Below are 13,826 nucleotides of genomic sequence, written 5' to 3'. Positions count from 1 at the left end.
GGCATCACATCTTCTAGTCCAGTTCTTGCGGTCACGTTCAAGACTCCTAGTTTCTAATAATCCTTGAGAAACTGTTACAAAAGTTCGCCGATTAGGTAATCTTCTTTGCGGAAAACGTTGACGGTTGAATTACTTGAATTACGACGACTTTCTCCATAAATTAACATATGATATTCCTAAACTGTGAATGACATTGTAAGTTGTTTATTGAATAACCTGTACTGAACTGTCATCCGCTCTGCAGTATAGCTATGGAGAGGGAGCTTGAACTCAGCTGATTCGTACTTACGTCTGTGTAGATTACTGCCTGCTGAACACGTTGCCACGTCTCTCACGCCAGAATATTAACAAATTTAAGCATGCATTCTTATTTAATTTCACGAAAACGTAATACAGCACACAAATATTATTTAAACTAATATTAACTCTTTGCCAGATATATCTACTGATGTAATTGTTTTCGTAATTTCAGTAACGATATAAGCAGTATAACGAAAATAAAATAAGGAAAGAATTTTTTTTTCTGGGAAAATTATCGAGTTTTGACCCTATGTTGTATAGACATTTTTTGATCCTGTAGACCAGTAATGTCAAAGCAAGCGCAATTTCCTGACCTTGACGTCGTGCGCGGGCATCAAGCCCTAGGTATGGAAGGAGGAAGGGTTGTGTATATGAATGAGCAGCCTGTTGTATTAAGGAAACAGTGGTGCACAAACTTCAAACGGAACGTGAAATTTTATGTCGTTATTTTTATATTTCTACTTTCTGTTTGATATTATCTATATTGTCCGTAAAACAAAAGTACTAACACCAATTTCTTAATATTGCACTTGTGTTTTAAATCTTAATAACATAATACAGAGTTATGAAGAAATATTCACATAAATTCCATAGTAGTACAACTACACTGTACTAAGTAGATGAAAGACAGCATTCACTATCCCCCCCCCAAAAAAAAAGAGATTGAGTATTACATGATAAGTTGGAATTGATATTAATGGTATCTTTAGCCTTATAAAAGTAATCGATAAACTAATCAAAACAATATTACAGTACAAAGCAAAGTTACTTAGGTACTGTATATTATGTTTTAAGTGTAATTAATATTCTATAACAAAACTCTTAATGCATTATGCTTTTAGCCCATTAAGGACCAGCATACTTTTTTTTAAAATACGAGTCGAAACTTTGTATTTATGATGTGGAATACTTACATATCACTTACATATATTTACGTTGCCGGAAAAAAAATGTTTGGAGTCATTTATGGGCCGTCCTCATTTGAGGACAGAGGGTTCTAATGATACTTTTATGACACATACTGCAGTAATTTGGTACAAACATTATTATAGTATAACTGATGAGCAAGACTCTTATACAATAACAATACGATGTTTTAACTGTCTTTTGTGCGATTCGTCGCTACTGACTGTTCAGTTTACTTGTTTCGGAGATGAAATACAGAAGAACATTGATCGCATGATGTAGTGTTTTATTTCACATGTGGAGCTTCGATTTACATCCTTTCCTCTGACTCGTCTCTGTAGCTCTCTTTTCTAAGGAAGTGAAGTTTGCCATCGTATCTCACATCCTTGTTCGCATTTGCCACCTGAAAGTTTCGAATTATTGTACATGATGAGATAGATGGTGGTTACGACTTGTAATATCTCTTCGAAAAGTCAACAAGGACAGTGCATCATTAGGAAGAACCCTCTTACAGAGACACCAGGCGTTCACTACAGCCATATCAAGGATTCTCTTGAGGACCGGAAAGTACCACTTTCTACCTCGAATAATAGTCATTCCACTTCGAAACTAAAAGTTCATTGATAGTCAAATCTGAAATCACAAGTTTCCCTTATTTTCTTCTGAAGCTCTTTATTGCTCTCTAGAGGACATTTCTTCATTCTGTTTTCACTAACCGTTCCTATGGCCTTGAAACCTATTGAGCGAAGCTCACACATGAAGTTCTAAAATTTTGAAAAGTACTTTACGACCATTTCGGTCACTGATAAATGCTTCTCAAAAGCCTCAAACATTTGGAAAGAACAATTTACTATTTTTATCAATGGACGGATTTTGAAATCGTGCAGTGCACTATCATTCAAATGCAGATAAGATTTCTGGAAGAATATTTATGCGCACCACCTCACTCCAGTAAGACTTTTGTTTCCTTTAGCAGTGAATGTTCGGCAATGCCACTATCATGTAAAATAAGGGGACGTCATTTTGAATCGTTCCTGTAACGCACAGTACTACACGTTGTCACTGGACCCTACATGAATGATTGGCTACCCAACACTAAAGTAATTCTAGCACTGTTACCGATGCAAAGTCAGGACACACACTGCTGACTAATAAACGTTTGGTTTAGTACTTCTGTCTACCAAATTCTTCTGTAACCTAAGTTCTGAACCACCGTCTATAATATATAATACATGAAATCAGTGGCAACAATCAAAACAAATATTATAAATTCACTACTCCAATGGAAACATTAGCATCAAAAGAAATCCATTGTAGTTCAAGTACCCACTGTCCTCAATTGAGGACAGCTATTTTTATACCAGTAAAACAGGCGCTGAAATATTTTTTTTTCCGCAAATATTTCTACATTAGCCTTATCTGTAACTCATACTGTTCACAATAAATATCAACTGTGAAATTACAGTACTTCTATTTTATGTGATATTTTGATTATTACTGTGTAGTTGCGTTAAATAATACGAAATATTTTAAATAAATTACGTGAAAACATAAACTAAAATCAAGTTCATTTTTATTTCTGAAATATTGTTTTGTTAATGTCTCAAGGTTCGAGAACTCGAAATAGATTTCTAACCATTATAACATAAAATAATAAAATAAATCTATACTGGCCTCGTTTGTGGAACAGTGGGACTAAATGGGTAAGGTGATATTGATGTGCAACTTCCTATCATCAGAATATTAAGTTATTTTCTCGAAACCTGCTGAAGTTATAGAGCTGACGTATTTACAAATGGGCATACATCTTTTGTTTATGATGTAACAGTAGTTGCTTTGTTAATTCATGTGAATATTTTCAAAATTTGTAATATACTATCTTCAGTAACAGACTACGTATTTACGGTATATTAGATTTTCGAAACCATTGCTTCAGTACCTGTAAGAGTACTAAATAAACAAGCCTATATCTAAAAATTTCACTTTTCTTTGAAAAAAAAGTTGAGAAACTAAGGTGGGTGCTCCTGTTATGGCCATGTTCCTGATATGCCCCCCCCCATTGTGAGTTAGTTAACCAAAAAATCCGCTAAATTGCAGCAGCATCCGGTGAAAGGGCATCCCGGTATGTCACTTTATCGTTTCCCACCCAGTCAGGTTAAGCAATATGGCGTCAGTTGCCTGTTTTGCGGTTTTCATGTGACCTCTTCTTATTTTTCTCTGTTAAGTCTCCTTTTTAATGCATGTTTTTCAAAGACTTGTTTCATGAAAACCATAGTACTCCATTCAGTTTTCAATGTTCTGTTGATTGGTGTTGTCGTTGATGGCGTATCTTTTACGAGTTGTTCACAATCAAACTATTTTCGCGAAAGCTTACCTGCTCCTGATATGGCCATATCAAATGCACCGTGGCCATATAAAGTTCATTTCGCTTTTATTTTTTTACCTGACAATTAATTTGCATGCCTTATAGCTGGGATTACGCAAAAATTTTGTATTTTAAGAAAAACAACTTAATTTTTTATGGAAAAACCTGTTTTGACTACGCTTTTGAATTATAAAAAAGATTATTAAGTGTCATATTTATTCATTTTACACCAATTTTTTTTTCAATTTTAGCACAACTGCGCTATCAAACTGAAAACAATCACGATTTGTAGAACATGGAACCAGGGTGGCCATATCATGTGCACATGCTCCTGATATGACCACTAGGTAGACTTTTGGAATTTGGGGCCTTTTTGGACAATTAAAGCTATTTTTATGGGGAAAGGAAATTGTTTTAAGAAAGTTCATTAGACCGAAAACCAGTAAGAAAAAAGTGGTTTACATTTTTTTTAAATGGCGGTTAGAAAAATTCTCTAACCTTAGTATGGCCATATCAGGGACACCTACCTTATTCCTTTTCAATAAAAAAGCAAAATTGTGAGAAAAATGAGCTTTAAAATTAAAACTTACATTCTTATAATGTACTTATACTTCTCAGACAAATCTAAAAATTAACATGGATAAGGTTTTAATAGGTTCTTTTCCCCTTGTCCATTAAATCAATGCTGGCCATCCCTGTATATAGCTCGACGAAGAGCCATATACTACCTCTTTCGTCTGTCTCTTTTCTTTCCGCTGTAAAGCGCTCAGGTTCTCCTGAGCTCTAAAGCGCGTGCTTGCACCTATGGGCATCAATTGATATGAGTGCTGTAGACCGTCCCCGATGACTGTTGAAAGGACGGCATTTATACCCCTTAGACCCTCTATATTCGTCTTTTTTTGTTTTTTTTTTTCGCGTGAACTGAAGTTAATAACGTACATTTAAAAATCTGTTCCAATTGAATTTCGTTTCCGACAACGGAATAACTTTCTGTTCTCCCAATTCACCCAGCTTCTGTGCTAGTACGTACGAAACCTCCAACCAAACCTAGCCTGTTCCCCCACCTCCCTTCAATACTCCGCTCCCATTTCTTACACGTTGTACTTTGAGTGACAGCTCTGAAGTCACTGTTTCATAGATGAAATAAGAATAGTTCCTAATTAGTGTTTGTTTCTGCTTCTTTTACCCTTATTACATTTTGTGAACTTGAACACTAAATTGAAAACTATTACTGGCATTTTATCTGAATGCAAAATTGAGTAAAGTTATACACTACAGAGTGGAAGGATTTCGATGATAGTCCTTAGAGAGACGAATCCTAAGCATAATGTAACTGGAAAAGTTCTTTACCATATCATTCCTTTGGGCTTACATTCCTCAGAAAGAATTATGTTTTAAACAGTTGTTTCATAATGACGACGTTTCGATTCTCATTTTAGTATCGAAAAATCATTGATTTCCGCATCCATAAATTAGCATGCTTAAAAGTAAATTTCCGTATTGACTCGTGAAACTACTTTTAAGCACGCTAATTAGAAATAATGAAAACATAAATTCCAACTATTTATTCACTATAAATATTCACAACACACTTATTTAAACTGGAAATTACAACATTTGGAGATTTGATACATACATTATTCACTTCCGAATCATTCATATTTATCATTTTCGTTGTAATAATGTATATTCAAAATTACATAATAAGCAGAAAACAACTTCACAACAACCACCAAGACAATCACTATAGCCTACTACATATGCGAAGGCCGTGAAATCTATCTCTTTACACTCGAATGTAATACTTTTTCGTCTTTAACATCAGAAGTTTGCCAATGCGTGAGAACGAATCAACAGTTTTATTCGCTTTAAAATATAAAAGCATTTAGGATTCTCGAGTGCCTGTCTAAAATATCTTGTATGAAACAAGCGCGAAACTAAGTTTTTAAGCACTCGCCGTATTGAGCACTTTCCCTTCGGGTCAGAGTACAATCTTCACTTTACACCCTTAAAACGTTATCGTTTCGCAACTTGTTGCATAAATAGCTATTATGTAGATATTTTTGATCCTGTTATCTTCAAACACATTTACAAACATACATTTTGTAAACTTGTCTACATGTCTCAGTGAAACATACAGCAGAGTCCGTATAGGTCAGTTTCTATCTGATTCTTTTCCAATTTACTGCGGGCTAAAGCAGGGAGATGCACTATCACCTTTACTTTTTAACTTCACTCTAGAATAGGCCATTAGGAAAGTTCAGGATAACAGGCAGGGTTTGGAATTGAACGGGTTACATCAGCTTCTTGTCTATGCAGATGACGTGAATATGTTGGGAGAAAATACACAAACGGTTAGGGAAAACACGGAAATTTTACTTGAAGCAAGTAAAGCAATCGGTTTGGAAGTAAATCCCGAAAAGACAAAGTATATGATTATGTCTCGTGACCAGAATATTGTACGAAATGGAAATATAAAAATAGGAGATTTATCCTTCGAGGAGGTGGAAAAATTCAAATATCTTGGAGCAACAGTAACAAATATAAATGACACTCGGGAGGAAATTAAACACAGAATAAATATGGGAAATGCCTGTTATTATTCGGTTGAGAAGCTCTTACCATCCAGTCTGCTGTCAAAAAATCTGAAAGTTAGAATTTATAAAACAGTTATATTACCGGTTCTTCTGTATGGTTGTGAAACTTGGACTCTCACTCTGAGAGAGGAACATAGGTTAAGGGTGTTTGAGAATAAGATGCTTAGGAAAATATTTGGGGCTAAGCGGGATGAAGTTACAGGAGAATGGAGAAAGTTACACAACGCAGAACTGCACGCATTGTATTCTTCACCTGACATAATTAGGAACATTAAATCCAGACGTTTGAGATGGGCAGGGTATGTAGCACGTATGGGCGAATCCAGAAATGCATATAGAGTGTTAGTTGGGAGACCGGAGGGAAAATACCTTTAGGGAGGCCGAGACGTAGATGGGAGGATAATATTAAAATGGATTTGAGGGAGGTGGGGTATGATGATAGAGACTGGATTAATCTTGCACAGGATAGGAACCGATGGCGGGCTTATGTGAGGGCGGCAATGAACCTTCGGGTTCCTTAAAAGCCATTTGTAAGTAAGTAAGTATGTCTACATTACACATTTCAGATTCAACAAATAATTTTGCATAATGTTTTTATTACATTTACGGTTTAAGTGAAAATACTTTAATACTCTAATTAATAATAAATCAGTTTAAGTAATCGATATTTTGCAACGCTGTTACAATAAAAAGAAAGGACGCATAATGGCAAAGAAAGATTCTATTCCTTTTATCTTAAGAATTTAGTGTGTGAAGTTATTGTTATTGAACAGATTCCACCCTACTGTATATCAATTTTCGTACCATCATTCACAGAATAGAGTCGCCCTCGTTAGCGCAGTTGGTATAGCGCTGGCCTTCTATGCTCGAGGTTGCGGGTTCGATCCCAGCCGAGGTCGATGGCATATAAATGTGTTTAAATGTGACAGGCTCATGTCAGTAGATTTACTGGCAAGTAAAGAACTCGTGCGGGAAAAAAATTCCAGCAAACTGGCGAAGCTGATATAACCTCTGCAGTAGCTATAGTCGTTAAATGAACCATAATTATTATTATTCACAGAATAGATGCAGCTCTTTGCTTGTTTCATTCTCTTGAAATGAAACAACCCAGAACTCACCACGTGGAGGTGGCTGCATGTCGAGTTCCGCCCTGCCCATCCCAACCTCCCTACCATGTGGGCAGTGCATTCCATTATTCATTCTTTGTCATTTTCAACAAATGTTCACACTCTTTCTTCTCGAATCAGAATTTAGGTTTCCATTTCGTATCTTTTTTGTCTCAATTTATAAAAGCCGCATTATTAACATACTCCAGCACAATATAACCAATCACTGCATGTCAGTGCAACGACCAATATGAAGAAATGCTTGATGCCAATCCATATAAATGTATTCACGATAGATAGAGTTTAAGGTAACTTTCGGTACGATGGATATTATTTTTGACATGAATTTAGGTAACTTTTATTTCTTGTTTCTTTATTTATCATCATTTCACATTTTCCTGGATTGCCCAGATCTAAGCCAATCAGGCACCGTATCTCAGGAAGCAAATATTGTCTCTTCTGAAGAAATTAATCTCAGCAGCACAGCAAACTGGTAACGCATTGCGGTCTTGTGGGTTGACCTCCAGTTTTTGGGGTTCACAGGGGGTCATTTGTGCCCAAGTAATCTACACCCTTAATTTAAAAGAAGAAGAAGATTGTCTTCTGTTCAGTTATTGCGCAAACCATTTCCAATTCCATATTTTCTGCTAGTTTTTGAGCCAATTCTTTCCTCTGTATGTGTCTTGACCATCTGAATTCTGAAGATTCCCCAAAATTTATCCACCCCTTAATATGCTGGCAGTTATTACATTTGTGTAATAAACACCTTACAGATTTTTCCGTCTACCCTAAAGGACTACATTTTTACTAATCACTTTTGTTACGTATCAAATATGATATTTTCGTTTCCTATGTATTATTTAATGTTCCATGGCATTGTCTTAATGTATTCTACTGTCTCTTTTCACACCACCGTTGTTCTTATTACTGATCCAGGTCTTCGTACTATACAACTAGTCATCATAATAATATCAGGAGTTATTTTCAGAATATGTCATATTGAGACGATGATGATTTCTTTCCACGCATTTCTCACTATTTATCAATACGAATAGGCGACTGAGTCTATTCTTGTTTTACGACTTTCTTCCACCCAGAGTTCACTTGTCCTCTATGTAAAGTCACATTTTCGTTCCACATTATTGCATTTTATTCCAACTTCAGTTTTGTTACACGTTTAATAAATTCTTTCCAGTTTTCTCTTACAGCAGAAAAATCGCAATTCTCGATTGCAAGTAGGCCTATAAAGTTTCGAAAGATTCTTCAGTGTTACATGTTCTAACTTTCTTAAATAACTATAATGATGGAAATTTTAACAAATTAATATTCTGAAGTATATTTTTGTATCCAAAATTTCTACGTTGCCAAAAGGTTATTGCATATTGCAGACAATGGTAAAATTTATTGTTATTTTAGAAATTACGATTTTATCCTTCATCATGGTGGTGCAGTATTAAAGTTCAAAGTTTCCATTGCGATGGTGTAAGTCAATAAATTCTCAACTGTTTAATATTTCACCGTTGTATATATTGCGAAGTGTATGTCTCTGTTGGATACAATTTCAATTCTGTTTCCTATTTTCATTTGCGTTATTATGTCCATACATCTCTTCAGTAAAACAAATACAAGATTATTAAATTTGTATAATATGTAATGAGATTTCTTCAAGTCATCCCTCAAAATTTAGAGAAACAAATGTTTTACCCAGAATATTATAAAACTGCAGTAACAGATGTCCTAATATTCGGCGAAATAAACTAGAGAGAGGAATTGTACACCATTATTTGAAGTTATCTGTGCATTTTACTACTGCTCGCCCATGTGAAAACGAAAGCATTAGACGTTTTGCTTTATTGATTATGCAGTCATATCCAAAGAAACTACAGACTATACTGAAGTTGACGATTTTCATTTTAATTTACTAACAGATTATCATCAAGTACATATTGTAAAATTAAATAGCACATACTACAACTTAAGCATTATAGCTATTTTAGATATAAATGTAACGCATGCGCAGTAGGTACCAACCACTTCCTATCTAACAGTCGCTATCGCTCAAGATATACCGAGAGTATTATACCAGGTGGTCCATCTGCTCAGTTTTAACAACGATTATAGAAAACCTATCAAACAGAGGCGGACAACGGGTTATGGACATACAGAATATCACGCAACTGTCTCTTGAAACAGCCATGAAATTGTTTGAAGCAAAAGTGCTTCCCATCTTAACATATGGAATACATATCACATGGACTAGCCTTAGCTACAGAGATCTAAACGCGTTAGAAAAAGTGAAAGAAGATTCCTAAAAGCCGCAATAGGGATCTCAAAATTCGCACCATCTAGACTAGCGTGTGAGTTAGCACGCGAATCTTTCCTTGTAGAAGATCTGCGCACCAAGTTTCTACTACCAGCTACCAAACAAGAAGCAGCTCTGAAAGAGGAAAGACAACAGAAGAGAAATGAAGTACCGAACGACTTCTACGCAACGGACGCGATGACAGATCGGAGCTGGACTGGACCAAACAACAAGATCCGCAATGCATGGGTATCACCACAAACTCTGCAGAAGGGCAAACTATCACGACCCATCACCGGAATGCGTGTGTAAACTGTGTGACAAACCATGTGCAAGATACCACTTCAGTGAGTGTTTAAAGAGGAAATCGCTGCTCGAATACAGCAGAGCCCAAAACTAATGCACATTTGTGCGCACTTCTCCTTATTACAACGGGTTATCTACATTACAGGGGCAATGCCTTCATGAAAGCAATGTGACGACGACAACTCACTTGTTTAGATCCATGGCTGTGGTAGAGGGGAGGAAAATCCTGATGGCTTTATCTCTACAAGGTTAAATAAATAAATAGATACTTAAATAAATACATAAATAGTTAAATAAATATTTAAGTAAATAGTTAAATAAAAAAATAAATAAATAGTTAAATAAAAAGTTAAATCTATAATAAAATCAATAGTTAAATCAATAGTTAAATAAAAATTTAAATAAAAAGTTAAATAAATAGTAAAATAAATAGTTAAATAAATAGTTAAATCAATAGTTAAATCAATAATTAAATCAATATTTAAATAAATAGTTAAATCAATATATAAATAAATAGTTAAATAAATAGTTAAATAAATAGTTAAGTAAATAAATATTTAAATAAATAGTTAAATAAATAAATAGTTAAATAAGCGGTTAAATAAGCGGTTAAATCAACGGTTAAATCAAGGGTTAAATAAAAGGTTAAATAAACGGTTAAATAAACGCTTAAATAAATACATATATAAATAAATAAATACTTAAATAAGTAGATAAATAAGTAGTTTAATAAGCAGTTAAATAAGCAGTAAAATCAATAGTTAAATCAGTAGTTAAATAAGTAGTTAAATAATTAGTTAAATAAACAAATAGTTAAATAAATAGTTAGTTAAATAAATAAGTAGTTAAATAAATAAATATTTAATAAATGAATAGTTAATGAGCGGTTAAATAAACGGTTAAATCACCGGTTAAATCAACGGTTAAATAAAAGGTTAAATCAACAGTTAAATCAACAATTAAATAAGTAGTTAAATAAACAGTTTAATAAATACTTTAAAATAAGATACATAAAAAAATAACTAAATAGTTAAATAGATAGTTAAATCAATAGTTAAATAAATTGTTAAATAAAAAGTTAAATATATAGTTAAACAAATAGTCAAATCAATAGTTAAATAAATAGATAAATAAATAAATAGTTCAATAAATAAATAGTTAAATAAATAAATGGATACATAAATAAATAGTTAATAAATAAATAGTTAAATAAAGAAATAGTCAAATAAATACATAGTTAAATACGCGGTTAAATAAGTGGTTAAATCAATGTTTGAATAAACGGTTAAATAAACAAGTAAATAAATAAATAAATACATAAAAAGTAGTTAAATAAGTAACTAAGTAAGAAGTTAAATAAGCAGTTAAATAAGTAGTTAAACAGGCAGTTAAACAAGCAGTCAAATCAAATTTTTAATCAGTAGTTAAATAAGTAGTTAAATAAATAGTCAAGTAAATAGTTAAATAAAAAATAAATAAATATTAAAATAAAAAGTTAAATCAAAGTTAAATCAATAATTAAATAATAAGTTAAATAAATAGTAAATAAATAGTTAAATAGTTAAATCAATACTTAAATCAATAGTTAAATCAATAGTTTCATCAATATTTAAATAAATTCTTAAATAAATAGTTTAATAAATAAATATTTAAATAAATAAATAGTTAAATAAATAAATAAATATTTAAACAAAATAAATAGTTAAATAAGCTGTTAAATAAGCGGTTAAATCAACGGTTAAATAAAGGTTGAAATAAAGAGTTAAATAAGTAGCAAAAGAAGTGGTTAAATACGCAGTTAAATAAGCAGTTAAATCAATAGTTAAATCTGTAGTTAAATAAGAAATTAAATATATAAATAGTTAAATAAATAAATAGTTAAATATATAGAAAAAATTAGTAGATAAATATATAAATATTTAAAGAAATAAATATTTAAATAAGCGTTTAAATAAAGAGTTAAATATACGGAAAAATCAACTCTTTAATAAACTGTTAAATTAATAAGTAAATAAATAAATAGTTAAATAAAGAAATACTTAAATAAATATTTAACTAAGTAATTAAATAAATAGTTAAAAAATCAGTTAAAAAGCAGTTAAATAAACAGTAAAATAAGCAGTGAAATAAGCAGTTAAAAACAGATAAATAAACAGTTAAATCAATAGTCAAATCAATAGTTAATTCAATAGTTAAATAAGTACTTAAATAAGTATTTAGGTAAATAGTTGAATAAAAAATTAAATAAACAGTTAAATAAATAGTTAAATCAATAGTTAAATAAATAGTTAATTAAAAATTTAAATAAATAGCCAAATAAATAGTTAAATCAATAGTTAAATAAATAGTTAAATAAATATTTAAATAAATAAATAGTCAAATAAATAGTTAAATGAATAAATAGTTAAATAAATAAATATTTAAATAAATCAATATATAAACAAGCGTTTAAATAAGCGGTTAAATCAACGGTTAAATCAATGGTTAAATAAACAGTTATATCAACAGTTAAATAAATAAGTAAATAAGTAAATAAATAAAGAAATAGTTAAATAAATAGTTATATAAGTAGTAAATAAGTAGTTAAAAAGCAGTTATATAAGCAGTTAAATCAACAGTTAAATCAATAGTAAAGTTAATAGTTAAATCAATAGTTAAATCAGTAGTAAAATCAATAGTTAAATCAGTAGTTAAATAAATATTTATGTAAATAATTAAATAAAAAATAGATAGATAGTTAAATAGTTAAGTAAAGAATTAAATCAATAGTTAAATCAATAATTAATTCAATGGTTAAATCAATAGTTAAATAAAAAGTTAAATCAATACTAAAATCAATAGTTAAATAAATAGTTAAAGACATAGTTAAATCAATATTTAAATCAATATTTAAGTCAATAGTTAATACATAGTTAAATAAAAAGTTAAATAAATAAATAGTGAAATAAATAAATAGTTAATAAATATATAGTTAAATAAATAAATAAGTTAATTAATTAATAGTTAAATAAGCGGTCAAATAATCAGTTAAATAAACGGTTATATCAACGGTTTAATCAACGGTTAAATAAACGGTTAAATCAATAAATAAATAAATAAGTGAATATTTAAATACATAGATCGAAAAGTAGTTAAATAAATAGTTAAATAAGCAATTAAATGAGCAGATAAATCAGCAGATAAATAAGCAGTTAAATCAACAGTCAAATATGAAGTTAAATAAGTAATTAAATGAGTAGTTAAATATACAGTTAAATAAAAAATAAATAAATAGTTAAATAAATAGTTAAATGTAAAGTTAAATCAATAGTTAAATCAATAGTTAAATAATCATTTAAATAAATAATTAAATAAATAGTTAAATAAATAGTTAAATAAAAAGGTAAATAAATAGTTATCAATAGTTAAATCAATAGTGCAATCAATAGTTCAATCAATATTTAAATCAATAGTTAAACCAATAGTTAATTAATTAGTTAACTATGTAGTTAAATAAGTAGGCAACTAATAGTTAAATAAGTAGGTAAATAAGTAGTTTAATAAGTAGTTAAATAAGCAGTTAAATAAGCAGTTAAATCAAGAGTTAAATCAATATTTAAATAAGTAGTTAACTAATAGTTAAATAAAAAAAATAAACAAATAGTTAAATAAAAATTTAAATCAATAGTTAAATCAATAGTTAAATAAAAAGTTAAATAAAAAGTTAAAAATAGTTAAAGAAATAGTTAAATAAATAATTAAATCAATATTTAAATCTATAGTTAAATAAATAGATAAATCAATTGTTAAATCAATAGTTAAATAAATAGTTAAATCAATAGTTAAAACAATAATTCAATCCATATTTAAATCAATATTTAATCAACAGTTAAATAGTTAAATAAATAAAAAGTGTAAATCAATAAATACTTAAATAAATAAATAGTAAAACAAATAAATATTTT

Source organism: Periplaneta americana, chromosome 15 (genome assembly GCF_040183065.1).
Source record: "Periplaneta americana isolate PAMFEO1 chromosome 15, P.americana_PAMFEO1_priV1, whole genome shotgun sequence".
Taxonomy (NCBI): Eukaryota; Metazoa; Arthropoda; class Insecta; order Blattodea; family Blattidae; genus Periplaneta; species Periplaneta americana.
This window is presented reverse-complemented; position numbering follows the sequence as displayed.